The sequence below is a fragment of the Carassius carassius genome, chromosome 41 (genome assembly GCF_963082965.1).
Source record: "Carassius carassius chromosome 41, fCarCar2.1, whole genome shotgun sequence".
Lineage (NCBI taxonomy): Eukaryota > Metazoa > Chordata > Actinopteri > Cypriniformes > Cyprinidae > Carassius > Carassius carassius.
Window position 1 is genome coordinate 6,269,232 of NC_081795.1, and position 26,109 is coordinate 6,295,340.

At 38.7% G+C, this 26,109-nt stretch overlaps 1 pseudogene; it reads left to right on the forward strand.

Annotated features, from left to right (window-relative positions):
- Positions 1 to 3,248: 3,248 nt before the first annotated feature.
- The window catches only part of LOC132123029 (diacylglycerol kinase beta-like), a 34,401-nt pseudogene continuing 11,540 nt past the window's right edge, over positions 3,249 to 26,109 (forward strand).

Genomic DNA, 26,109 nt, shown 5'->3' on the forward strand with positions numbered 1-26,109 from the left:
CCGAATATTATCTACATGCATAATAATGCAATAATGCATAATAAAAAACTAAATATGCAACAATGCAAAGGTTTTCAATCTGGGGTTCAGGACCAAATCAAAAGGGTCCACAAAATAATTTATACCATATTTTCCGGACTACCAGTCTCTTTTTTAATCTTTTGAGATGTGCTGAATTAGAAACTTATATAATGCATTTCATTTAAAAAAGCCTAAGCAAAACGTAAACACTTAAAAGCGGGCACTTACAGGTTTCTATAAGTATAGTTCTCATGTCTGTGTGACAAGTCTGTCTGTACACAGTGGTATTGTCTGTACCACTGCGTTTTCTACATTTCAGAATGAGGTTTACAGAAACTGAGATAGCAAGTCCATTTTGTTTGTTTTCTTTATTTAACAAAAGAAATACTGCTTGTAACTAATGGCACTAGAATTTGTTTATTTTATACATTTATTTATTTATTTATTTGTTTATTTAACAGGGACAGTGTATGGCACTCAGCCATACCAGAATTAGCTACAAGCTAAATTTCATCTGTAGTCCCTGGGCAGGACGAGGTAACATGCGATTAACAATCACATATAAATATACCATAAAACGTCATCACGCAAGTAGTCTTTCAGACAACAAAGTTTCACATTCTTAAAAAACCCAATAAAACAAAACAACAGAACAAAATAAAGTGCAATATTAATAGACACAACAATACAATGTTAGAATACGACAAAAAGTGAGTTTTACATGATTGTATCGATTTTAGCCATAATTTTATTTTATATTTAAAACAAGTAAATGTACTGATGTCTCTAATCTCATTTGGGACTGAATTCCAGTACTTAGAGGCTCTGATAGAGAAGGCTGATCTACCAAACTCAGTTCGTCTGTGCTGTATGGCACAGTGACCTCTACTGTTTGCCCTGGTTGTTCTCCGACTATCTGAGAGCAATAATATGAACTTCTTTAATGGGGGCGCAGACAGATTATTAATTACTCTGTAAACTACACAAACATTGGTAAAGCACATAAAATTATCAAAAGTCAAGAGTTTGTGCTTTTGGATAATATTGCAGTAGTGATAACCTGATGGCTTTTTATCTAATACTTTGAGAGTTTGTTTATATAGCGTTTGTAGTGGAGCAAGTATAGTTTTTCCGGTTTGGGACCAACTTGTGATGCAGTATGTAAAATGTAAGAAAATCATTGAGTGCATATACAATTTAGCAGCATCTAGAGGTAACTGATAACGAATGTGTCTAAAATTTCTTAAATAAAATTTAACAGTACAAACCTGCTTTATATGTTTCTTAAAAGACAACTGTGAATCAAGAGTAACTAACAGATATTTAAAATGTGACACAATCTGGATTTTTTCCCCATTTACAACAACATCTGGCTGATTTTCATTTTTCCTTATATAAAAATACATACACGCAGTTTTACTGACGTTTAGCGTCATGCAAGACTCAGAGAGCCGGGTGGCAATTTTTGCCATTGCTGCAGTTAATTTGGTTGCCACTTCATATCGGTCTCTTCCATGTGCCAGAATGACCGTGTCATCTGCATATATTTGGGTGTCTACTTGAGGACATGCTGGTGGTAGATCGTTAACATATAGACTGAATAACAAAGGGCCTAAGACTGAGCCTTGCGGGACGCCAACAGAACAGCTACTGAATGATGACATTTTATTCCCAACTCTGGTGCTTTGTTTTCTCATGGTGAGATAGGGCTCCATCCATTTCATAGCATCATCAGAAAAATTAAAGTTTGACAACTTAGAAAGAAGAACATTATGATTTACTGTATCGAAAGCTTTTTTTTAAATCCAGAAAAACTGCTCCTACAGCACTCCCACTGTCTAGTTTTGATTTGATTTTTTTTTAACAAAATAGCAAGTAGCCATTTCGGTCGAGTAATTTTTCCTAAAACCAAATTGCATTGGATGAAGTATTTGTCCAGAATTTCTTAACATTTGTTTTATTTATCAGTATTTAAACTATTTCTAAAAGTAATAGTAAAATGTATCTTGTACACAGATGTGTTTTTTCCTGACCTGGTGCAACTAAGCCCTATATTGTGCTGTATTATTAAACAAATATATTATTTAAAAAATGGGGACCATTTACAAAATAAATAAATAAAACAATCATATTTTGTTCATTATACTCCCACCCACAATAATTTTAACCCTTAAAATCTGTTGTAATTCTGAGGGTGTCCTTGAAAAATCTTCTCTGAAATGGTTAAATTCCCACTGCTAGTGGACAAGCATCCAGATACAGCAGAGTCTGGTGTGGTAGGAGGAACTGTCCTGGTCGTCACAACATCTCTCTGTCTTCACAAACTGCCCTGAAACACAAATTAAATATAAATGATTATTATAAATATAGCTTCACAATGCTTATTTTGACCTATGTGGCTTTAATTATTTTAAAGTTTAAAGTGCCTAATTTCACAGGCTCGCGTGAGCATCCAGGATACACGACAAAGGCTGTTTTAACACAAGAACGAACACTTCACACAAGACATTGTTAATGTTGTGACGGAATGTATTTAACCACTAGGTGTCAGTAGTGTTACACTTACAAGTAGGGTGTGTATATGACGAATCAGATGTTAAACCTTTGTTGCTACTCCCGTCCTGAAAAGTAGGGAAATACAGTTACGTAAATACAGTTACGTGAAACATGAGTAATTTAAATCTGCCCGTTCACAGACGTTGATCAACCTTTATTCAAACGTATTTAAAAAAATATATATTTATACTATATATATGTAATATACTGTCATATCAAGAAACCACCACTCTAACGACCCCCTGTAAAACTAGTCCCGTCCGAATAGGGCTTATGTTACTTTATTTAGAGAAAACATTTGTGAAGTCAGTTTGAACTACCAAAACTAATACTGTAATACATTTTGATCAAATAAACACAGCCTTGTTGAGCATCTTTCTTCAAAAGCATAAAAAAAATACTGTTTTCTCCCAGAACACTACTAAAGCTAAAGCTAGTGTAACAATACCGATTTAATCTCTTCATTATTTCCCAGTGATTTCAAAAAGTGACGTATTAACAGTTAAACACAACTTAATTGTGGTTTACAAGGTCTAAAACTTATGAAGCGAAGCAGCTAGCCACCGAAGGTGACATCCTCATACGAATCTCTCGTAGGCTGGACCAGAAGTCAAACTTGAATTTAAGATCACTTACACTCAGAAAAAAAAGGTTCAAAAGCTGTATCCAGTATGGACTCTTTAGGTACAAAGGTGTGCCTTTTGAAAAGGTACCTGTGAAAAGGCCCCAGTGACAGCTTTTGTACCTTTTTCTCTGAGAGTGTACTATATGTTACCATTCCTTCTAATTGACTGTTAGATTTATTCAAAGTAACTTACAGTACACTTACGAGTCCTTTATAATGTGGAAGAAGCTCTTTATTGGTTAGGTTTCCCGTTTGGTTCCATAATTGGTTTCCATAATAGAGAAACACGAGGCTGTGCTTCCATCTACTGGCATTTTTTTGTAACATCTCTTAATGGTTTTCTGATTGTAATTCCAGGCTGCTAGTTTAGAAACATGTTACTGTGGGCTGCTCAGATGCTGATAACCTCTTGCTGAGGTCTAATACTGCCTCTGAGACACTATTATGCAAGAAAGAATAAACTGTTTGAATGCAACACATTAGAGATGGGCTAGTTTTGGTTTAATTGTGCTGAACTTGATTGAATTGTCTTCTGGAGAGATGCTGCCATTGGCTAATCTGCATGGCGACACCCACTTTATAATGACTCACAGAAAGCTGAGATTGCACTGAACTGGGATGTTCTTTCCATAGATATTATTTTTATTTTTGAAGAATACAGAGCAATTCAATTATCAGACCGTAATGGCCATAATGGGATGGTTTCTCTTGAAGAGTGTGTCCAGGGTGGCCTGACCACTATTCCTCTGCTAGTGCTGCTGGGACTTGAAACTGTGGATATCAGTTAAGCATTATAATATTTATATATGTATGTCCAATATGTTCATCTGTCCATCTTGTCCATCTGTATGTACATCTATCCATTTATCCAAGGCAGAAGAGCAGATACGAACGCATCAGTGATAAATTGTGATTTTATACTCTGTTTGCCCACTAGATGGAGTCCCTGACTCATTTTAAATGCTTTGTCAGCTGCATTAGTGGTCTGGTGGCTGATTTATTTTGCGTCATCCAGATTTTTAACGATGCATATTTTACACTTTTCAAGACATATTCCTTTCTTTTCAACTTTTGCATTCTCCCAGCAGGATTCCAGGACTTCCTCTTATTCTCTTGCTATTATGCTTGTTTTTCCACACTCTTTCTGTATTGCAGAATGTAAAGGATGACGGGCAGCATGTTTGGAGACCGAAGCACTTCAGTAAACCGTCATACTGTAACCTGTCTAAATATGTTGATTGGATTGGGAAAGCAAAACCTCTGCTGCTCCTGTATGTCCAGCACCAGACCTCACAACATTTATTATATTAACCAACAGTTACTTCTGTTCACAGCAAACCAAGACCATCCAATTAATTTCATTTGGAATATAATTAAGGTGTATTAAATGTCTAATCTTTATACATTGACATTTAAAGAACTGAAGATGGTTTCAAGGTCATAATAAGACAACTGAATTTCAAATGTTTGTATTTAATTTTTTGTTTGTTTTTGTACTTTGGTGAAGTAATATGTGTTTTTAAGATAAAAAAAAAACTATATGAATAAATCAGCAATCAAATTTCTTTACATGGTGAATTAATTTACTGTATGTCTGTTTTATAGTCTGTAAGTACACCGTTCACGAGAGATGTGTGACTCGAGCCCCACTGTCCTGCATCAAAATATACGTCAAATCTAAGAAAAACAGAGGTGTGTCGAATTGTAGTGTTTAAAAACCAGCACGATTGGATCACCAATACTTTACGGGGCTCAGACCAAGGGCTTCTTTTCAGCTAATCAAATTAAAAAGAAATTCTTTCTCTAAGCATTGCTAATTATATGATTAACCTATTCTACACCAATAATGAGTCCTAATAAAAGCTTATGCACATTTGTTATATCTGTTCTTTCTTTCTTTCTTTCTTTCTTTCTCTCTCCCTCTATGCATTTATTTGCATTTTTACATATTAACAAAAGCCTTTATTAAATAGATTATGCATCATTTCTGGGTTGAGGGAAACTGTCCAAGCAAGTGTGATAAGTGTCACAAAACCATCAAGTGTTACAAGGGTCTAACAGGCCTTTACTGCGTCTGGAGCCAGATTACTGTGAGTTTATCAGTATTCAGAATTCAGTTTTTGGCATTTATTTACTTTGTAATAAACTTTTTTACAGGTAACATCAGTCTGTATAAATAATATTGATGAATCATCCAACTTGTTTTAAATTAAGGTTCTGCTCTGTCTTGCAGTTACACAACAAGTGTGCTTCACATGTCAAACCTGAAAGTGACATAATTCCTCCAAACACATTATGCCATGTTGTACTGGTAATATCTCTTTTTTTTTGTATGTTATTTTGGAATTCAGTTGTTATGTAAAGCTTAGCTCATTTAGACCATGTACATGTGACCTGTCATTCTGAGAAAAGACTCATGCCAATCAGGAGGCCGGGGGAAAATACAAAGGACCAATTCAGTATCAGTGGATGGACTGGGGCTACAGGTGACCGACACACACTTATTGTTGGATATTAAGGAAAACAGGAAATCCATTTCCTGCAGACAGAATCAAATGAAATAACACAGTGCTTTAGTGAATCTAATAGTTGTAATTCTGTTAGACGAAATACCAGATTTTTTTTTTTCAGGTTGATGATGTGAAATACTGTACATCTGGGAAGTAGACATGTTCTGTGGTGTCTCATACTGTACTGCATCTAAAATATTGAATTTAAATATATATATTTTGTGTTATGTTTTTTGTTTACACACCATTTAAAATGAACTAATGTAGAGAAAAAAAGTGATTTAAATGACAGTTTAATTAGGGATGCACTGATATTAAATATTCTATTTTTATTTTATTATGTGTTTTTTATGTGTTATTATTTATTTGCATTTATTTAATATGGCTGATGATATAAATAATATTAATTATTCAAATTCTGAACTGTTTTGTCTAAATAAATATTTAAAAAATATAATAATTAAAAATAAAAAACAACTAAAAGCAGTTATTTTAATGCTACAGGTGAATTTTTGCATGTGGTTTTCAAAAATAATGAATCTTCTTCATCTTTTTTTTTTTTGCTAAAGATTACATTTAACAGTTTCCATATCAACTAATGCGTATAATTTAAAATAATCAACTGATTTGCCACAGATTTGATATAATCTGCATTGTTCATTACTAATTAAACTACAATAAAATTATATAAATAACAAAGTCCACTAACATAATGTTAATGATGAACTTCCTAGTTATTATTCCTCAGCTAAGTTTTGCCCAATACAACTCTATCTCAGAATCACACTTCTAGGCAACAGTTAGGCTGCAGTGACCCGCTGTGATTGGGTGTTTCTGAGCATAGTAATGACAGAACAAAAAAAGATAAATCATGTCCTAGGTCATCCATCTTGGCTGGCGGCGGCTAACCAGTGTAATAATTAGGATTATTATTTATAATTAGAGGAAGTAATGGATCACTCGTCACCGGACGGGTCGGCTCATTAATTCACCTGGGCCTGCTAGGATTGTTTCGAAGGGTCCTGTTTTAAATGCTTCATCTGTGTCACTGTCCACCGGAAGACGACTCACACTCTCTGGATTAGTTTGTACGTGCATAGTGCGCTCCAAAACCCCACAATCATCATGCATCCATGCAGAAAAGTGACTCATGGTCAAAGACTATCATCCGTCCTTCGGATGAGACGTTAAACCGAGGTCCTGACTCTCAGTAAAAATCCCAGGATGTCTTTCGAAAAGAGTAGAGATGTGACCTCGGCATCCTGCCTAAATTCGCCCATTGGCCCCATATCCACTGATTGGCTTCATCACTCTGTCTCCTCTCCACCAGTAAGCTGGTGTGTGGTGGGCGTTCTGGCGCACTATGGCTGCCGTCGCATCATCCAGGTGGATGCTACACACTGGTGGTGGATGAGGAGATACCCCCAGACTATGTAAAGCGCTTTGAGTGCCTAGAAAAGCGCTATATAAATGTAAGGAATTATTAATTATTTTTTAAGGGCTAAATATGGAGCTGATAACTGAGGTCTGCTGGTCACATGACATGGGTTTTCATGGGTAGTGCATCATAGACTTTTTGTACTGAAGAGTTATTCTGAAATCTGTTTGAGATGATCAGATACTAATAACATCAGTGTGATGTTAAGCTCTGTTTATAATTCTGTGTGAATGGAGAGAGAATTTTCACACTGCTGACATGAAAATAAAGGTTCAGCTGGTGAAAGAGAGATATGTTAAGCTACAGAATTAAGCAAAAGCTTTGTAGAAGAATGATTAATTTTTGCATTTTTTTGACATGTATCCGTAATAAATTTAAATGGATGAATTTAAAATTCATCCATTGGGTGGGAAGTCGTGGCCTAATGGTTAGAGAGTCGGACTCCCAATCGAAAGGTTGTGAGTTTGAGTCCTGGTCCGGCAGGAATTGTGGGTGGGGGGAGTGCATGTACAGTTCTCTCTCCACCTCCACCTGACTTAGGTGCCCTTGAGCAAGGCATCGAACCCCCAACTGCTCCCCGGGTGCTGCAGCATAAATGGCTGCCCACTGCTCCGGGTGTGTGTTCACAGTGTGGGTTCACTGCTCTGTGTGTGCATTTTGGATGGGTTAAATGCAGAGCACAAATTCTGAGTATGGGTCACCATACTTGGCTGAATGTCACTTCACTTTCACTTTTTCATTTAAGGACCTTTTGTGCTCTAGGGAAAAACAGCCAATTTAAAAGTTAAATTCACTCAAAATGTTTCACAGTTAGGACATGTAATGTTTTTTGTTGTTTTTTTGTTGTTGTTGTTGTTTTTAAATCATTTTAATCTGTATATTACACCATTGGAAGGAACTCACCTGTAGTTGGTTTTCGTCAACACTAAATGTGGAGGCTAACAAGGTGAAAGCTGAGAACTGTAAAAGATGGTGTTAGATTTTAATAAGAAAGTTACACTTTAGTATTTTCATACAGCATTTCAAGAGTTTGTATCAATTTTGCATAATTTATCTATCAGTACAGTTTGTTTGACACCAGTAAATACCAGTTGCAGCCTTAGTCAAATTAGCAATGCTCTGAATGTGTTTGAGGTTGTTGATTAAACTTCTTTGAGTTACAATTCCAGTTTCAGTTCCATTTCTGGTAACCTAAATAAATGAGGTCTAATCAAATCAGTTGCAATTAAAAATCTATTTTTGGCATTCTAAAGATCCGTATCAGAATTTAGTTCCTCTTGATGGACAATGTTGGATGAGATGGCCATGATGACCAGTATCTCTTGTATAGCTAACTTCTTGTAATAGCTACAGTAATAATGTCATACTCCTTAGTTGGTGGTAATGTGTCACACAGGAACATATTGCACTGTCCTTTTTCATGATTAATTAAATGGTAATTCATAGTTTTTCATTCCAAAGCCATACATTTGACAGTATTTTACAGTAAAATTGCACAGAGTATTATGTAATGTAAGCATTTTTAGTGTTTTTAGTCTTTTTCTTTACAAATTACAAAAAAAACTTTTTACAGCAAGGGACATTTAATCTCATTTTTCCTAGTCACTGATTTGTTTAAAACTTCTGCCCTATCTAGGATCTTCCGAAAGTTTCAGTACCTCCTGAACCCTTGTCAAGTCTACAACCTGGTCAAGAACGGCCCCATGCCTGGGTGAGTGACTCACTCCAGAGAGGCTTTTCTCTTATAATTTTAACAGAAGCATTTAGCTCCCTGCTGTCTAGCATTCTAGTATTGCTGTGCCACATTCCCGCTTTATGATCATGAGAGTTACGACAGTCCGATGTTAACAATATATTGTGTATGCAGACACTGCTTGATAATAATGTGCACTAATTCATGCATGACAATCTCGCTCTGTATGTTAGCTGTAAATGTAGGCATTATTAAAGGGTTAGATCTGCTATCACAAACACTGCAGAGAACACAGCTAGGTTCTGGAAGTCTGTAGTACTGACAGTCAGCTGGTAAAAATAGATTCATGTTAGTGTTGCCACTCTCAGGGCCTTGTGTGATCACACATACCATGGCTGGTGTCAATCAAATGCATGCAACCATGAGGCTCTGTGATCACTGACTGAATTTGCTATTAGTATGCCAGCTGTGTGGTCACTTTTGAGTTAAGTGTGCATGCCATGAGGGTTGTGACAATATTCAATGAGACTATATTTTGAAAATGGAATTTTAAAGAGCAATAAAGAAAGCGGAAAGGTTATTGTGGGATGTTGCCATGGAAATTAACCAAGGTTGTGAATATTTGGGTAGACATTAAATCGATTCCATTCTCGGTTCTTACTGTAGGGTTTTAATTCAACTTTGGAAAATTCAGTATGATTCGGTTTGATTTATTAATTGATTTTATTCAATAAGTGATATGATTCTATATGCATTTTTATAAATGCATGTATGGGTTTTGGGGCAAAAAAGAAGAAACATAAACTACTTAGGTGCAGTTAAAGGAAATAAGCTCTCTGCAACATTGATAATAATAAGAAGAAATGTTTATTGAAAAAAAATGTAAATCTTACAAACCCAAAACTTTTTTGGCTGTAGTGTATATTTTTCAATCAAATCTCAGTTAATTCAGTGGATTCAGTGGTTCAAAACAAATGATTCACGATTCAAAAATCAAATTTGAATATCGATGCATAGAGTTAGATTGGCACAGTTTTTACTCCACTGAATATTTCCCAGTATAGAAATTTTTTGAACGGATGATTTCTGTTTCATCTTGGCCTCTGATAATTTTTTTTATAGATTATTATGATTTTATAAATGCACCCACTGAGTGATGCTCTCCAGACACCATTTAGTGACCTTGTCGGCCAGTTTGTTTTTGAAACTTGATTATGGCCTTTAAAGTCAGGTGTAGCCTAAGTATTGACATTTCTCTGTTGGTGTTCAAAGTCACATCACATGAGCTTGGTGTAGTCATGTGATGATAATGTGACATTGCTTTGTCAAGGTGACTGTTAGCCATAGCTCTGGGCTGTCTGTCAATTACAGTCCCGGCTAACACAATTAGAGCAAATTGAGTGTTTGTTTCTTCATACTCAAAGTTGCTTTTTTCATGTGATTGGTTGTCTGTTTTTGCTGTCTAATATGATTTGCCAAGCCTGCATGTCCTAATAAGTAAAGTAATTGAGAGTTTTATTTTGTGCAACATTCTACCATGTAAGGTCATGCAGTTAGAGCTTTATTATAGTTAAGGAACGGAAGGGGCTCCAATGAGCATTGTCTTGGTAGATCTGATTAGTTTCTGAACAGGCTTGGCTTTCCAGAAGATGGATTTGCATTTGTGATTTAAACAAACAATTTGTTCATAAACATCTAGTACAGTAAAATAGATAGATAGTAAGATGTTCATTTAGTACTTGTTTGTATGCTTTGGCATTTCTTTGAGCAATTAATAGTTTGAGTCATGTGGATCAGGGCTTCCATAATTTTGCCATGTTGTAAATTAAAGCCAGGAAGTTTTTATGTTAGATTTAAGGAAAACAGCAAGCTAAAGTAAATTTCATAACATAAAGACATCTTGAGGAAATACTGCAAAAAGACTTTTCTTGTTTTTTTTTTTTGTTTTTTTTTTTTTTTTTCAGATTTTCTTTTGTACAAAAGTGATTTTGTTATATTTGTTGAAATAGTCAAATACTTATCTTTCACAGAACAAAAGCTATTACATTCGTGCCTGTATTTTCAGGGCAAATAGGATGATTATCTTTCTTCAACAAATGGCATATTACTTATATCTGAAAAATAGTCTCCGCATGTGAATTTTTTTTTTTTTTTTTTTTTTTTTTGATGACTACATCCTCATTTAGTTCTTTATTTGTGTCAAAAAGTGCTTCTATTTTTTTAATCAATCTAAACAAAGGCGGAGTAATAGATTGGATGCTTTCAGAGGAGTGTATTAGAAAAGAACCACTGTAGTTTTGACATTGCCTACCACTGCATACTGTACTCTGTATAGTGTGTATGTATATGGCTCAAAGCATGTAAATATTACTGTCTTTATCTTTTAAATATCTTTTTCTGTTGTTGTTGTAAAATTAAACAGCAATTTATCAAACTTTGATAATTGCCTTGATTTTAAAATAACTTTTATAACTTTTTTGTGTGTTATTTGTTACGTACATTAGAGTCTCTGACAGACAGCATGCTTAAAGGGTTAGTTCACCCAATAATCAAAATTATGTAATTAATAACTCACCTTCATGTAGTTCGAAACCTGTAAGACCTCCGATCATCTTCGGAACACAGTTTAAGATATTTTAGATTTAGTCCGAGAGTTATCAGTCCCTCTATTGAAACTGTGTGCACGGTCTACTGTCCATGTCCAGAAAGGTAAGAAAAACATCATCAAAGTAGTCCATGTGACATCAGAGGGTCAGTTAGAATTTTTTGAAGCATCAAAAATACATTTTGGTCCAAAAATAGCAAAAATTACGACTTTATTCAGCATTGTCTTCTCTTACGTGTCTGTTGTGAGAGAGTTCAAAACAAAGCAATTTGTGATATCCGGTTCGCGAATGAATCATTCGATGTAACCGGATATTCTTGAACCAGTTCACCAAATCGAACTGAATCGTTTTAAACGGTTTGCGACTCCATTAACTATTGTCATGTGGCTGACACTCCCTCTGAGTTAAAACAAACCAATATCCCGGAGTAATTCATGTACTCAAATGGTACACTGACTGAACTGCTGTCGATTCAATAAACCGGTTGAAGAAAACAGTTCACCGGTTCTTTTGCGCTCGACGTAATGGCGTCATTGGCGATGATTGCCCTTGATTCAAGCCTTCGGTTTACCCGCGCTCATACCATTAGCACAGAATCAGTTCAGAATCAATCACCAAAAGAATCAGTTCGGTTCAGACGCTCTGTGTGTCAGTCTGCTTCACACTGAATCACACATGCGCAGTATCATCAGCTCCTCGGTTCTCGAATCGGATGCGTCTGACAGAAATGATTCTTGACTCGAGAACGAGTCAATCTTTTGTTCGTTATCTGGCTAGGCTAGGTGTTCATCTTCAGTTCTCTCTTCACAGCAGTTCAGTCAGTGTACCATTTGAGTACAAGAATTACTCCGGGATATTGGTTTGTTTTAACTCAGAGGGAGGGTCAGCCACGTTAAAAAAGTTAACAGCTTAAGTCATTTGTGGATTAATGCTTATTGGAGACGCGAACCGTTTAAAACGATTCAGTTCGATTTTGTGAACTGGTTCAAAAAGATCTGGTTACATCGAATGATTCGTTCGTGAACCGGATATCACTAAACTGTTGTGTTTTGAACTCTCTCACAACAGACACGGAAGAGAAGACAATGATGAATAAAGTCGTAGTTTTTGCTATTTTTGGACCAAAATGTATTTTCGATGCCCAAAAATACTAACTGACCCTCTGATGTCACATGGGCTACTTTGATGATGTTTTTCTTACCTTTCTGGACATTGACAGTAGACCGTGCACACAGTTTCAATGGAGGAACTGAGAGCTCTCGGACTAAATCTAAAATATCTTAAACTGTGTTCCGAAGATAAACGGAGGTCTTAGGGGTTTGGAACGACATGAGGGTGAGTTATTAATGACATAATTTTGATTATTGGGTGAACTAACCCTTTAAGCAGCTATTTTCTCCTTCTGTCAAAACATCTGGAATTGTGGGCTTTCCAGGAAGTATGTGTACTCACTGAACCTCTGCTTCTCGTGAATACTACATTATATTGTGCATGTTATTTTTTGACAGACATTGATGTTGTGATGTTCAGATGGTTTGTAAGGTAATCCAATAGAAAGTAATTTTTGGGGGGTATTAGAGAATCTTCTGGAGATGTTCAAAATGCTTTTTGCGTAGTTCATTATTTTTTTACGGAAGTTTATTTCATGGCTTAAATATATTACAAGATGCTCAGGGAATGTTTGACTTTTTTACATTAAGACATTTTTTTAATGGTTTTTAATGCATAAAGTAGTTCCTCTTCAGTAACTCAAGCTGTGTCGAGTGCTTTGGGGAAACTCCTTTGGCAAGATCAACTCTGAATATCGTGTGCAATCTGTCCAATGGAAGGGCGTGACGTCACAGGCGGGGTGACGTAGCGACCAGGAAGCTATAAAGGCACGTGCCACGCAGCTGACTTCAGCTTCTTGTCTTTCAGCAAGCGCTCTGTGTGTGCATGTCTAAAGTCTGTCTTGTGAGTCTTATTTACTGTTGTCTGTCCAATAAACAACATAATGCCAAAAAGTAAAGCAAAGACACGTCATTTGAAGGGCGATTCCAGATTGCGCTGTAGATTGTGTGTTCCTCCCTGCCCGTGCTACATTACGGGTGGGGATACACACAGTCTATGCGTGGTTTGCCGGAGGGCTCTCTTCGAGGAGGGAGCCTTCGCCAGAGTTCAAAAGCAGAGCGCTCTGAGTTGGGGACTTCCAAAGCCAAGTCAGATCTTCGTGCAATTATCGAAGCTAGGAAGTCCTCGACAAAGAGGTCCTGACGCCAGAGGTGCAGTGACCCAGAGGGTAGCCCCCACTGGGGTAGAGCGGTGTCCACCTCATTATACGGTGCCCGTCTCACCTCAGTGCCCTCTGGAGGCCGGTCTGCCAACCTTGCCAGTGTTTCAGGGCGCAGCGGTCTCCCGCGAGCGCCACTCCCAGTTATTTCCGCCCGCGAACGTAGCGGAGCTGGGATGCTCGCCACCCCTTCGGGGGACTCTTACACCAGAGGTCAGTCTCGAGAGACTGATTCCCTTAGTACATTCTTTAGCAGCATGGAAACTACTGCCAAATGTATCTCAATGGGTCCTGCACACAGTAGAAAGAGGCTATTGCATTCAGTTCGGCCGTCCACTGCCGATGTTCAGTGGGGTTACAGTAGTCGGCCCCCAGCAGGCTCTGGTGATGGAACAAGAAGTGAATACCCTATTAAGGAAGGCGGCCATCGAGGTGGTCCCTCCTCAGACAGGGAGTCCGGGTTTTACAGGCGGTATTTCATAGTTCCAAAGAAGGATGGGGTAATTGGGTAATCCGATCTTAGACTTACGTCATCTAAACCTCTCAGTAATGTCACTGAAGTTCAAAATGCTCACTGTCAAACAGGTTGTAGCTCAAATCAGATCTGAGGACTGGTTTGTCACAATAGATCTCAAAGATGCATACTTCCACATATCCATCCTTCCACAACACAGGAAGTTTCTGAGGTTCGCTTTCGGGGGCAAAGCCTACCAATATCGAGTACTTCCCTTCGGCCTTGCACTCTCACCCCGCACGTTCACGAAATGTGTAGATGCGGCTCTGATACCCCTCCATATGCAGGGCATCCGCATTCTGAACTATATCGACGATTGGTTGATTTTAGCTCAATCAGAGTAGATGGCGGTTCGACATCGAGATGTAGTTCTCGCCCATATGGGGGAGCTGGGTTTGAGACTGAACGCCAAAAAGAGTGTACTTTCTCCAGTTCGGAGAACCACCTATCTAGGCGTAGTGTGGGATTCGACCACGATGCAGGCATGTCTGTTTCCTGCTCGGATCGAGTCAATCCTTACCTCAGACAAGAGAGTCAGAGAAGGCCAGTCACTCACTGTCAAGCAGTTTCAGAAACTGTTAGGGCTTATGGCAGCTGCGTCCAACGTGATACCTTTTGGCCTCCTGCACATGAGACCCCTGCAATGGTGGCTCAAGACCAAGGGATTTTCCCCGAGGGGGAATCCATTACAAACTATCAAGGCCGGGCCAAGTATGGTTCGCAGATCTGATCTCTCTCCTCGACGGCTCTCCATGGGAGGAAACTGTACGCCCTGAGGTGGAAGCTCTTCACCTCATGGTGCGGAGACCACCAGCTTGACCCTGTTAACTGCCCAGTTGGTACAGTTCTTGAGTTTCTCCATGCTAGGCTCTCTGCGTGGTTAACTCACTCCACCTTAAAGGTGTACGTGGTGGCCATAGCAGCTTACCACGTCCCTTTCAATGGTCAGTCAGTGGGTAGACACCCCCTAGTTACACGTTTCCTCCGCGGTGCACTGAGGCTGAGACCTCCAGTACGGTCCCGTATTCCCCCGTGGGACTTGATTGTGGTGTTAGAGGCTCCTTGTAAAGCTCAATTTGAGCCAATACAAGATATCTCAGATAGACATCTGACCCTTAAGACTGCCCTATTACTGGCTATTACTTCTCTAAAGAGAGTTAGAGATCTTCAGGCCCTCTTGGTGGCCCCTACCTACTTAGACTTTGCCCCTGGTTTGGCCACAGCATTCTTATACCCTCGAGCGGGTTATGTTCCTAAAGTTCCCTCTGTTACGCCACAACCCATAGTACTGCAGGCCTTCTGCCCTCCTCCCTTTCGGGAGCCAGACCAGGAGAAGCTAAACTGTATGTGTCCAGTTCGAGCGCTGGATGCATACGTCCACAGAGCTGCCCTGTGGAGAAAATCTGACAAATTGCTTGTTTGCTACGGTCCTCCTAAAAAGGGTTTTCCTGCCTCTAAGCAGACCCTTAGTCGTTGGATAGTCGAGGCTATCAACGTCTCCTATGAGTCCTCTGGTCTTCCCCTTCTTTTGGGAGCCAAGGCTCACTCCATTCGGGGTATGGCTGCCTCTAAGGCCTTTCTAGCAGGTGTGTCCCTCTTGGACATCTGCAACGCTGTGGGAGGGTCCACGCCCTCTACATTTTCCAGATTTTACAATCTTGATATGCTAGTCACTCCTGGCTCTTCTTTCCTCTTGCCTTAGCTGTGTTCTCTGGATACACACTTGGCAGGGGCTTGGTAGTCTGGCAGCGTTGGCACATCGTTCCCCAAAGCGCTCGACACAGCTCGAGTTCCTGAAGAGGAACTTCTCTAGGTTACGAATGTAACCCAAGTTCCTCGAAGGAACGAGACGTTGCGTCGCAGAGCCATACTCCCGGCAGCCCTGCCGGCGCTTGCTTCCCTACTCGAAGCTGAAGTCAGCTGCGTGGCACGTGCCTTTATAGCTTCCTGGTCGCTATGTCACTCCGCCTGTGACGTCACACCCTTCCATTGGACAGATTGCACACGATATTCAGAGTTGATCTTTCCAAAGGCGTTTCCCCAAAGCGCTCGACTCAGTGTCTCGTTCTTTCGAGGAACTAGGGTTACATTCGTAACCTAGAGACGTTTTCATTGTCTCTTTAAAAAGCTTTTATTTAAACCAAAAAAAGGTTGCTTCTTTTGTACACAATAGTTAAAAGTTACTTTTTAAAACTGTGTTCCACTATTACCCCATTAGCAGATTTTGACTTTATATACTGTATATTGTGTGTATAACACCATTGAATTTCCATAAATAGTCCTTTTTATTTATTTTTGATTTATTTTTGGGAGCAAAGGTAAAACAAGTTATTTTTTCCTCTCTGCCATTACAAAAGCGGAATCACGAATGTTCTGTTTTTCCTATTGTTCTATGAAGTGCTGTTCTTTTTCTTTTTTTTTTTAGATAAAGCCAACTTTGAACAGAATCCTCCTGTGAGTGTACTTCCTCTCAGTACAGGAAATGCAAGGTGTCTGCCCTGGGGTGGAGGTAATAAGTAATTTCAGTATTTTAAATTGATGCTGTAAATGAGATTTTGTGTGAATCCTAAAACCTAAATCCACACTCTTGGGAAACTTATCACATATTATCACTGTAGTATTTGTCACTTTTTTTTTTTCATTTATAGCTACTTAAATCAAAATATTACTATTATGTCAGTTCCTTGTCTAGAAATAGCTGAAGCGCAATTGATTCAATCCCGAAACATCTCAATAGAGTTATTTGTAATGTCTCCTTTGGGTTTCAGGCTACGTTGGAGAATGTCTTTTGCAGATTCTGAAGGACATTGAGAACAGCACGGAAGTGATGTTGGACAGGTGGAAGATTGACATCACTCCTGTAGACAAAGATGAAAGAGGAGATCCCCTCCCATACTGCATTGTGAACAATTACTTCTCTATTGGCGTGGTGAGTCTGTATGTGAGGATGTAGAGACCCCTGAGACTCCTTAACAATCCACATACTTCTACTCTTTCCAGAGAAAGACTTGAATATACAGTATGCATCTGGCCGGTGTGCTAGTCTGGTCTATTAACCGTGATACAGTATGTGATGACTGTGAGTGGAGTTTATGAATGAAGAAGTGTATAAGACTCCTAAGTAATATGACTAAATGAGCTAATCAAGAGGGCTGAGTGCTTTTTGAAATGCCAAGAGCATCTATTACATTAACAAAGCTGTCCCTCATCACTGTGGTGAGGAGCCAAGCTTGCCAGTTGACAATGAAATATGCCGTAGACGTTACACGGCTCTTACCGAACGGTAATCAAACACGTTGTGTGTTGATGCATCTCGGGCCGACTGAAATCTAATGATGCTTATTACGGCGACTGCATGTCAGCCATTATCCAGAAATGTCAGGGGAAATATGGTAATTGACATTTACAGGTTTGACGGCTCTGTTTTATTTAAGATTTGTACACATCTTAAAAAAGGAAATTGTAATGAGGGAGACATGCTTGGACAAATGTTAGTCAATGTCATCTTGTTAATAAGGGAATTGATGACTTTAAGTATTGATTCATGAAACATTCAGTCCCATGTTCAATAAAACAAGCCTGTGATAGCTAGATAGCTAGATAGCTAGATAGATAGCTAGATAGCTAGATAGATAGATAGATAGATAGATAGATAGATAGATAGATAGTAGACAGACAGAGTGATAAACATATATATATATATATATATATATATATATATATATATATATATATATATATATATATATATATATATATATATATATATATATATATATATATATATATATACAAATTAATTTCTTGATAGATAGATCTCTTGTCTTATTAATCATTTAGCTCCAGTATATGCAGTACTGTGTTAATGAAATAACATTTTCAATGTGTTATTGACAAATGTAGTTGTTTGCTTGGATTAAAGAGAAGTGCAAATCTCAGTGGGATCAAGTGATATTTTTCCTATCACATTTTACAAGAAAACACAAATTCCTTTTGAAAACAACTGAAAACCAATAGAGATTACAGAGCAAGTCGTGCTCATAATTACTTTGCAGATTATGCAAATGAAAAACAATGTCTTCCGTAATTATGTATATGAACTCTAGGAACTTAACAGCCAACAAATGCAGCTGTCGCCAGACAAGATGGTGCAAGAACATTTGAATAGAAAGGGGTCATTTAAGACGTTTACATCAGTATCAGTGTCATGGCTTCTAAAAAACTTTAACTTTTAGGTCTAAATTAACATGAACTCAGAATGTGCACTATTGCCCATATTTGTAAAATTATTTATTTGGCTTACCCACTTTCTAAAAGGATAAACTGAAAATATCACCATTTTATATAAGAGTGATAGTTCATATAAAGTATAGGGTTTCTGCAACTTTTGTGGAAGTAAATTTAAGACTTTTTAAGACCAAGTAAAGAAAATTAAAGGAATAAATGGAAAGGAACACAAAGACATTCATCAAAATGAAGTGAGTTTAAAGCAAGAATACACATCTGCCAGTAGGGTCTGAAAAATTACCTTTTCTAAAGGAAAAACATGTTTATTTTATGACTTTATGCTCCAATTTATGACTTTAAAACTAAGAAACCCAGTCAAAGTGAAAACTAGCAATAAAAAAAAAAAACGTTTTTCTCATAGTCATGAGCTGATAAATAGCTTAGAAGAAATAGAGCGTATTACTTTTTCAAAAAATTAGTCAAATTTAAACCCAAAGACCAACAAGACTGCTAAAACAAATGAAACGCATAAACAAAAAAATCTCAAATCAAAGCTGTTCTTCATATTAACGCTTGTCTCGTTGACTGATCACACTGTCAAGTGATATTTTGGGTAATTAGGTACCATTTAAATACCGAAGTTGAAATATCCCTCTCAGTTAGACAGGAGGTGTTATCATTTCAGTCAGAGCCAGAATCTAGAGACAGTCCCTAATCACACAGGATCGCCTAAGATAATGTAGTCTGTTTCCTAATGACCCTGCGCTCATGTCAAAGTCATTACTCTCCCGCTGAAGGCACATCATCTGCCTGGACAAGCCGTAATTGGACTAAATGGTTAACTATGAAAGAACATTACACATGTCCCTTTATTAATTTGGGCACGAGAGTTTTGCAGTAGTAATTATCGGGGTGGGGTGGACAATGGCAGATGAAAGATAGCGAGTGACTGACTGCTGAAACTTTGACTTTAGAGTCAATGAAAGGAAATCTGCTCTCTCGCTCATGGACGCCGGATACGATGACGTCTCTGAAAGCTCCTTGAGCCAGCCCGAGGGGAGACTGTGCCTTTGCTCTCATGTTTTTATTTAATGTGCAGTTTGTAAGAAAAGAGCAATGCAATCTTTTAGATATCCCTGTCATTTTACCTTTCTTCTTGTTCTGCGTTGAAGAAAACCGAGCCTGGTGGGACCCCGGGCCTCCCTACGCTCTGAAAATAACAGCAGGTTTAAAAGATGTCAACAGTATAGGAATTGATTTTTTTGGCTTACACTGGAATTTTTTCAGCAGTGAGCTAGCAGGGGGTCTTCTGTGTGGAGGTGGTTTCATTGGAGGGGCTGGATTCACAAATGGTCCTAACAGTGTGTTTGGGGCTCGTGGGAAAGAGAGGGAGGCCCTCTTGGAGGAAGAAGAAAGTTTCAGCAAGTTTTTTAATCTCTGTTTGAGCACAAGTTCACGCAAATATACCTAGTCAGGTGGAAATGACCTGTTTGTGGAACATTTCTCTTCATACTGTTATTTTAGTATACTATTATAGCCTTTGCTAATATTTTGAATATTTAATTTTTTACATTTTCCCTTTCCTTTCCTTTTTTTTGTAATTGTTTTGTATTTGATCATTTTTATTAGTTGTATTACTTCAACTTAAACTAAATGAAAATGAGAAATGACAACTTTATTTATGTATTTATGTATTTTGACTTTTTATTCATTTATTTTATGATTAGTTTTAGTTATCAGCAATACCTCTGGCTCTACTCCAAAAATAACATTGATAGAATTTGCTTTGATGATTCAACAGAACTGGCATCAAAAGGTCACTAGGCATTTGAATAATGTTTTAAATCAAACAATCTAAAAATTATAGTCCTTAGCCCTGTAAACTATCTACTAAAGAAAAGGTAAGTGACTGTAAAACATCTTATACTTTACCTTAGTAGAAAAAGTATTATCAAAAATTTTGTTAGTAAGCCAATTTTTTCATAATAATAATTGATAACGTATGGTGAGAGTTTTTTAAGCCTTTTTATCAAAAATGTAAAGTATAAAACCTGTGTAGGTAGAATACTGTTAAAGTGGGATGCTTAAGTATGTTTTTTAATATTCATTCCATTTTCCTGTGTTTTGTAGATGTTTTTATTTTAATGGTTTGTGTCTAATTATCAGAAAGGGTATTGTGAATATGCAACATCTTCATAATGTCAAAAAAATATAGCTTGAAACTAATTATAAAAGTGTCATGTTTGTTGTGCTTATCCTCTTCGTTCTTACAAATGATCAGGCCTTCAGAATTTACATTTCTCAATCAGGACATGTAATCTCTTTACATTCCAACCACCATTTCTATACATCACCATAGCAACAAAACATTTACAGTACACAAAGTACATGCAAACAGAGCATACGCAAGTGCATCTGAACCTCTAACCCCCGGATGTCAGAGTACCTGCCAGAGCCGCAGCATCCTGTTTGTGTGTGTGTGATTAATTAGCCTGAGCCACGTGTTAAGTCCTCTTGTCAATACTCATCATCGTTGGCTAGAACCCCAGCGAAGAATCACAAACACCTTATCTGTTAACACACATACATATACATGGAGCTCAAACATGTTTCCAGTCGTGTGGAAGGGCGACCGGGCCCATAATTGGTGCTCGGTGTGGGGGGAGGAATTTTGGTTTTGTCGTCAGAGTTTTGTCTGGTTTTAAAATACATTCATCTGGCTTTAAAATCAACACGTCTCTGTCTGCGACGTGTCTGACGCAGGGCTTTTGTTTATAGCTAATGATCCATGATAAAACCATCATGAAACTATTCAATACAATCCTCAATCTGTCGTCTTTTCATCTTCACACAGCTGTTTTGACAAATTCAAGATTTTAAGACCCAGATGCACAGAGGATGATGAGAGAGAATCTGATGCACGAGTGTAATACGTCAAAGGCTCCTAACGAACCATTGTCAGAAGCTCATGAAACAGCGATGATGGTGTATCGGTGTGCATAAAAGGATTTTGCAGGATGAATCCATTGCTCATCGATTCCACATTATGCGAGAGAAACATCCAGAAAGGTTTAACAGCAGGTACCACTCACTCTCTATCTCTGTGTTAACACCAAACACTTCACCAACACTGCACCTTATCTCCCACTGTTTTGGCTGTCATCTCAGTCTGTAAGCTCGCCAGCGTGTCTGAGGGGTTTACAGTGAGTTAATGCGCTGATAACTCTCCTTTGCCCTCAGGTGTGTCTTTGAGGCTTCTGTCAATCTTTTATTCTCTAAAATTAGATGAAGATGTGGGATTGCATTGTTAAGGATTCCTAAAACTTGATCTGAAGCTGAAAAACCTTTTTAATGTATTAATGAAAAATGTACATGTAATTAAGAGATACAAATATATATTTACTTTACGATAACTTAAAGATTATAGGGCCTAAATACACCATCATCAGGGGATAGGGCGTATTTGTATATATCATAATTAAAGAAGCAAGTTAAAAATAAATAAATGATATGTATATTTTCTAAGGGCATTTTTAATCATAATATGAAAATGTAAATTAAGTAATTACAATATAAAATATAAAATATTATATAGATAGACAAACTACACTAGACAGTTTAATATTTAATTTTTTTTTTTTTATAAAGTTCAATTTTTTTTATAATTTATTGATAATTTGTGAAAAATATGTACTCATACAATCAATAAAAAATGTACTGTAGTATTTTAAAATGTATTAAGACTGTATTTTTTTATTACTTAATACATTATTTTTTAAACAATGTCAAGAATATCATCTCCACCATTACCAGAAAATGCAATATAACCACTAATTTATTTTTTTACTATTTTAAAAACACATATTGATTACTCATAATATGAATTTTATTTTTATTCCACCATACTGTAGATGTTTTTAAAGGCTTCATATTCAGATACAGTTTTAATATCTAGTTTACAGTATATAGGTTGATTTCACTGTGGCTCTGTGGTTCTTGTTTGGGGAGGGACCTTTTCTGTTTGTAAACCCAATAGATGACTGGGAAAGCTGTTTGAAAACATACATTACTTTTGCATTTGCATTTAGTCATGCCAGTGTCACAGAAATTATTCATTTCACCTTTCATTTATTGGATATTGCTATTGAAGTAACATAGTGACACAGGTTTACTCATGTATGTATTTACAGAAATAGATTTTCTTCATAAAATCCTATTCCTGTAGGTCCCTTAGTCGAGCAACAGATTTAGGTGCTTCTTTGTGTTGGAGTCTTTCATTCTTTGCTGAAAGGATCTGAGTGATGTGGAACATCTGTGATTAGCCCACGATGTGTGCACCTTTTAATGATGAGCAAATTTGATATCTATGCTCCCATTCATATTTAATGTCCCAATAAGTCAGTACGAACACAGGCCAGTAATTGGTTGGGTAATTGAATTTGCTTGGGTAGTTTAACATCATTTTTCCATCACCGTGATGACACAAGACCTTCAGGAGAGTCTTTTAATAATCAAACGGTAATTATACTTTCTACGTGCGGTCCTATATTTCAAACCTGGTGAGCAGATAACATTTTAATTTCAGGAATTAAGGATTGGTCAGGAGGCAGAAGACATGAATGCCTTTGTTTATGGCTGTGTTGATGTTGTTTCAGATCTGTGTGGGATGTGTAAAGAATCAAACCGTATTCTGATCACACAAAAGCATGTGTACAGGAACTGTTTTATACCACGGTGTCTTTTGAATAATGATTAAGATATTTTAAGAAAATTCCACCATCTGTTATTTGAATTTGATAAATAATTCACATGAGAGAATGGGTTTAGATCTTTCTAATACATAGTATCTTTTCTCACTCAATAATGTATGATGTAAGAAGGTATTTGCAGATTTAATTTTTTATTTTTTTCTCGGAACTTTTATCTTTTCCAAATATATAGCTGTTTTAATATATTATCAGTTTAGTGAAGCAAATGCCATGCACATCTCGCTAACAGTTAATGGCACTAGAGTGTTTTTTATTGTCACTGACTCGTCTTAACCCAGAGGTCGTTCAATGAAACAGCGCCTTTTCCAGTTCGATGATTTTTGTAGTTACATTTTGCACATTGTTTATACACACACATACACACACACACACACACACACACACACACACACACACACACATATATATATATATATATATATATAGATATACAGTACAGACCAAAGGTTTGGACACACCTTCTCATTCAAAGAGTTTTCTTTATTTTCATGACTATGAAAATTGTAGATTCACACTGAAGGCTGTTATAAACACGCCAGGTTCCACCTCCACGCAATCACTACGCACGCCCTCACCGGAATACTAAGCACATCCACCTGATCCTCATCACCACCCAATCACCTCAGCACCATAAAAACCACACACACGCACTTAATTGATGTCCGGTCTCGTTCGCGACAAGGTCTTACCTGTATGCTAACTCTAAGGACTAACTCTTCTTCTACTTACCTCTCTCCAGCGATTCTCAGAAGATCCAGATCCCCAGTGTGCGTGTGTGTGGTTCACCTTCCTCCTCTGACGTCTTCACCCAGCCTGCACGGATCCATCCCTCACTCCACCCTACACTACCTGCTCCTCTGCTTGTATCTGTTCAATAAACCATTCTGTCTGTTCCTCCTCAGCCTCCCGAGTGATCCGTAACAGAAGACCGGACCCACACCGCCAGGCACAAGCATAAGCCTCATGGACCCCTTTCAAGATCTGGTTAATGCACTCCGAAGGACACTCACAGCTACAACTGCATCCCCAACACCAGCGAGCACTTCCATCAACAATGCCAGCACTTCCTCACCTTCCGTTCACGCCAGTCCCATGGCCCGGCCAGCGCCCTACTCTGGTGCGGCGGAGGAATGCAGCAGTTTCCTCCTACAATGCTCGCTGGTCCTGGAGATGCAACCGCACTTGTAGCCCACTGAGAGATCTAAGGTAGCCTTTGTAATTTCTCAACTGCAAGGTAAAGCACTACTGTGGGCAGATTCAATATGGACTCAAAATAACCCAGTTATCCAGTCTTATTCCAGCTTCATCGACCATTTCCGTGAAGTTTTTGGCATTACCAGCTTAAGACTCTTCCATTGGTGAGAAGCTGTATAATCTCAAACAGGGGAAAATGTCTGTCAATGAATATGCCCTTCAGTTTGGGACTCTAGCGGCCTCCAGTGGATGGAACGAACAGGCTTTACTGACTACCTACCGTCAGGGATTGGAACCTTGAGTGCGGTTGCATCTCACTGCATACGAGGACACCATCGGGCTAGAACGATTCATCCAGCTGTCTATCCGCTTTGCCACTCGTATGCAGTCGTGCCTCGAAGAGCACCAGGGCCAGGCGTATTCCTCTACGCCACTCTGCTGACCAGAGGCCGTCAGCTCCCCAGAACCAGCCAGTGAACCCATGCTACTAGACTCCTATCGTCTCTCTATGGCTGAACGACAAAGACGGCTAAAGGAAGGATATACCCCCTATCCATTCCTGAGCAGAAGGCCATGGAGGAGTATATCAAGGAGGCGCTGGCTCAGGGTTATATTCGTCCATCGACCTCCCCTGCTGCTTCGAGTTTCTTCTTTGTGGAGAAAAAGGACGGAGGTCTAAGACCATGCATTGATTATCGGGCTCTCAACAATATAACATTGAAATCCAGGTATCCACTTCCCCTCGTCCCAGCTGCCTTGGAACATCTCCGTGGTGCCACTGTGTTCACCAAGTTGGACCTCCGCAGCGCCTACAACCTCATCCGGATACGAGAGGGGGACGAGTGGAAGACCACCTTCAGTGGAAGACCCAAATCTCTCTCCTGGACTCCTGCCGCCACAGAGGCCTTCGACATCCTTAAGGAGGCCTTTACGACCGCCCCACTCCTGGTCCATCCCGATCCCGACCGACCCTTCGTCGTGGAAGTCGACGCCTCGACCACCGGAGTGGGAGCGGTCCTTTCTCAGCAGCAGGGGAATCCCAGTCGCCTCCACCCATGCGCCTTCTTCTACCGGAAACTCAACCCGGCAGAGGTCAACTATGATATCGGCAACCGGGAACTGTAGGCCATCAAACTGGCCTTGGAAGAATGGAGGCATTGGTTGGAGGGAGCCAAACACCCCTTTCTGGTCCTAACAGATCATAAGAACTTAGAGTATCTTTGAATGGCCAAAAGATTAAATCCGAGACAAGCCCGCTGGGTGTTATTCTTCACCCGCTTCCATTTCACCATCTCATACCGCCCAGGGGTGAAAAATGTGAAGGCTGACGCCCTCTCCAGGTGTTACGCCCCCGAAGAGAATCCGAAACTCCGGAAACCATTCTTCCAGAAAGAGTCATCGTCTCTCCTATTACCTGGTCCGCTGAGACCCTTCCTCCTACCGAGCCTACCACCAACACCCCGCCGGGTTGCCCACCGGAACTTCAGTATATTCCCAGGACACGGCGCACTCCACTCATACACTCTGCTCACACATCGCTTGGCACTGGTCACCCGGGGGTCAATGAAACCCTCTCGTTGCTGAAGGAACGCTTCTGGTGGCCCAACATGACCTCGGATGTCAGGAGGTAAATGAATGGATGTACAAGCTGCGCCATATCCAAAAGCCCTCGCCATCTTCCATCAGG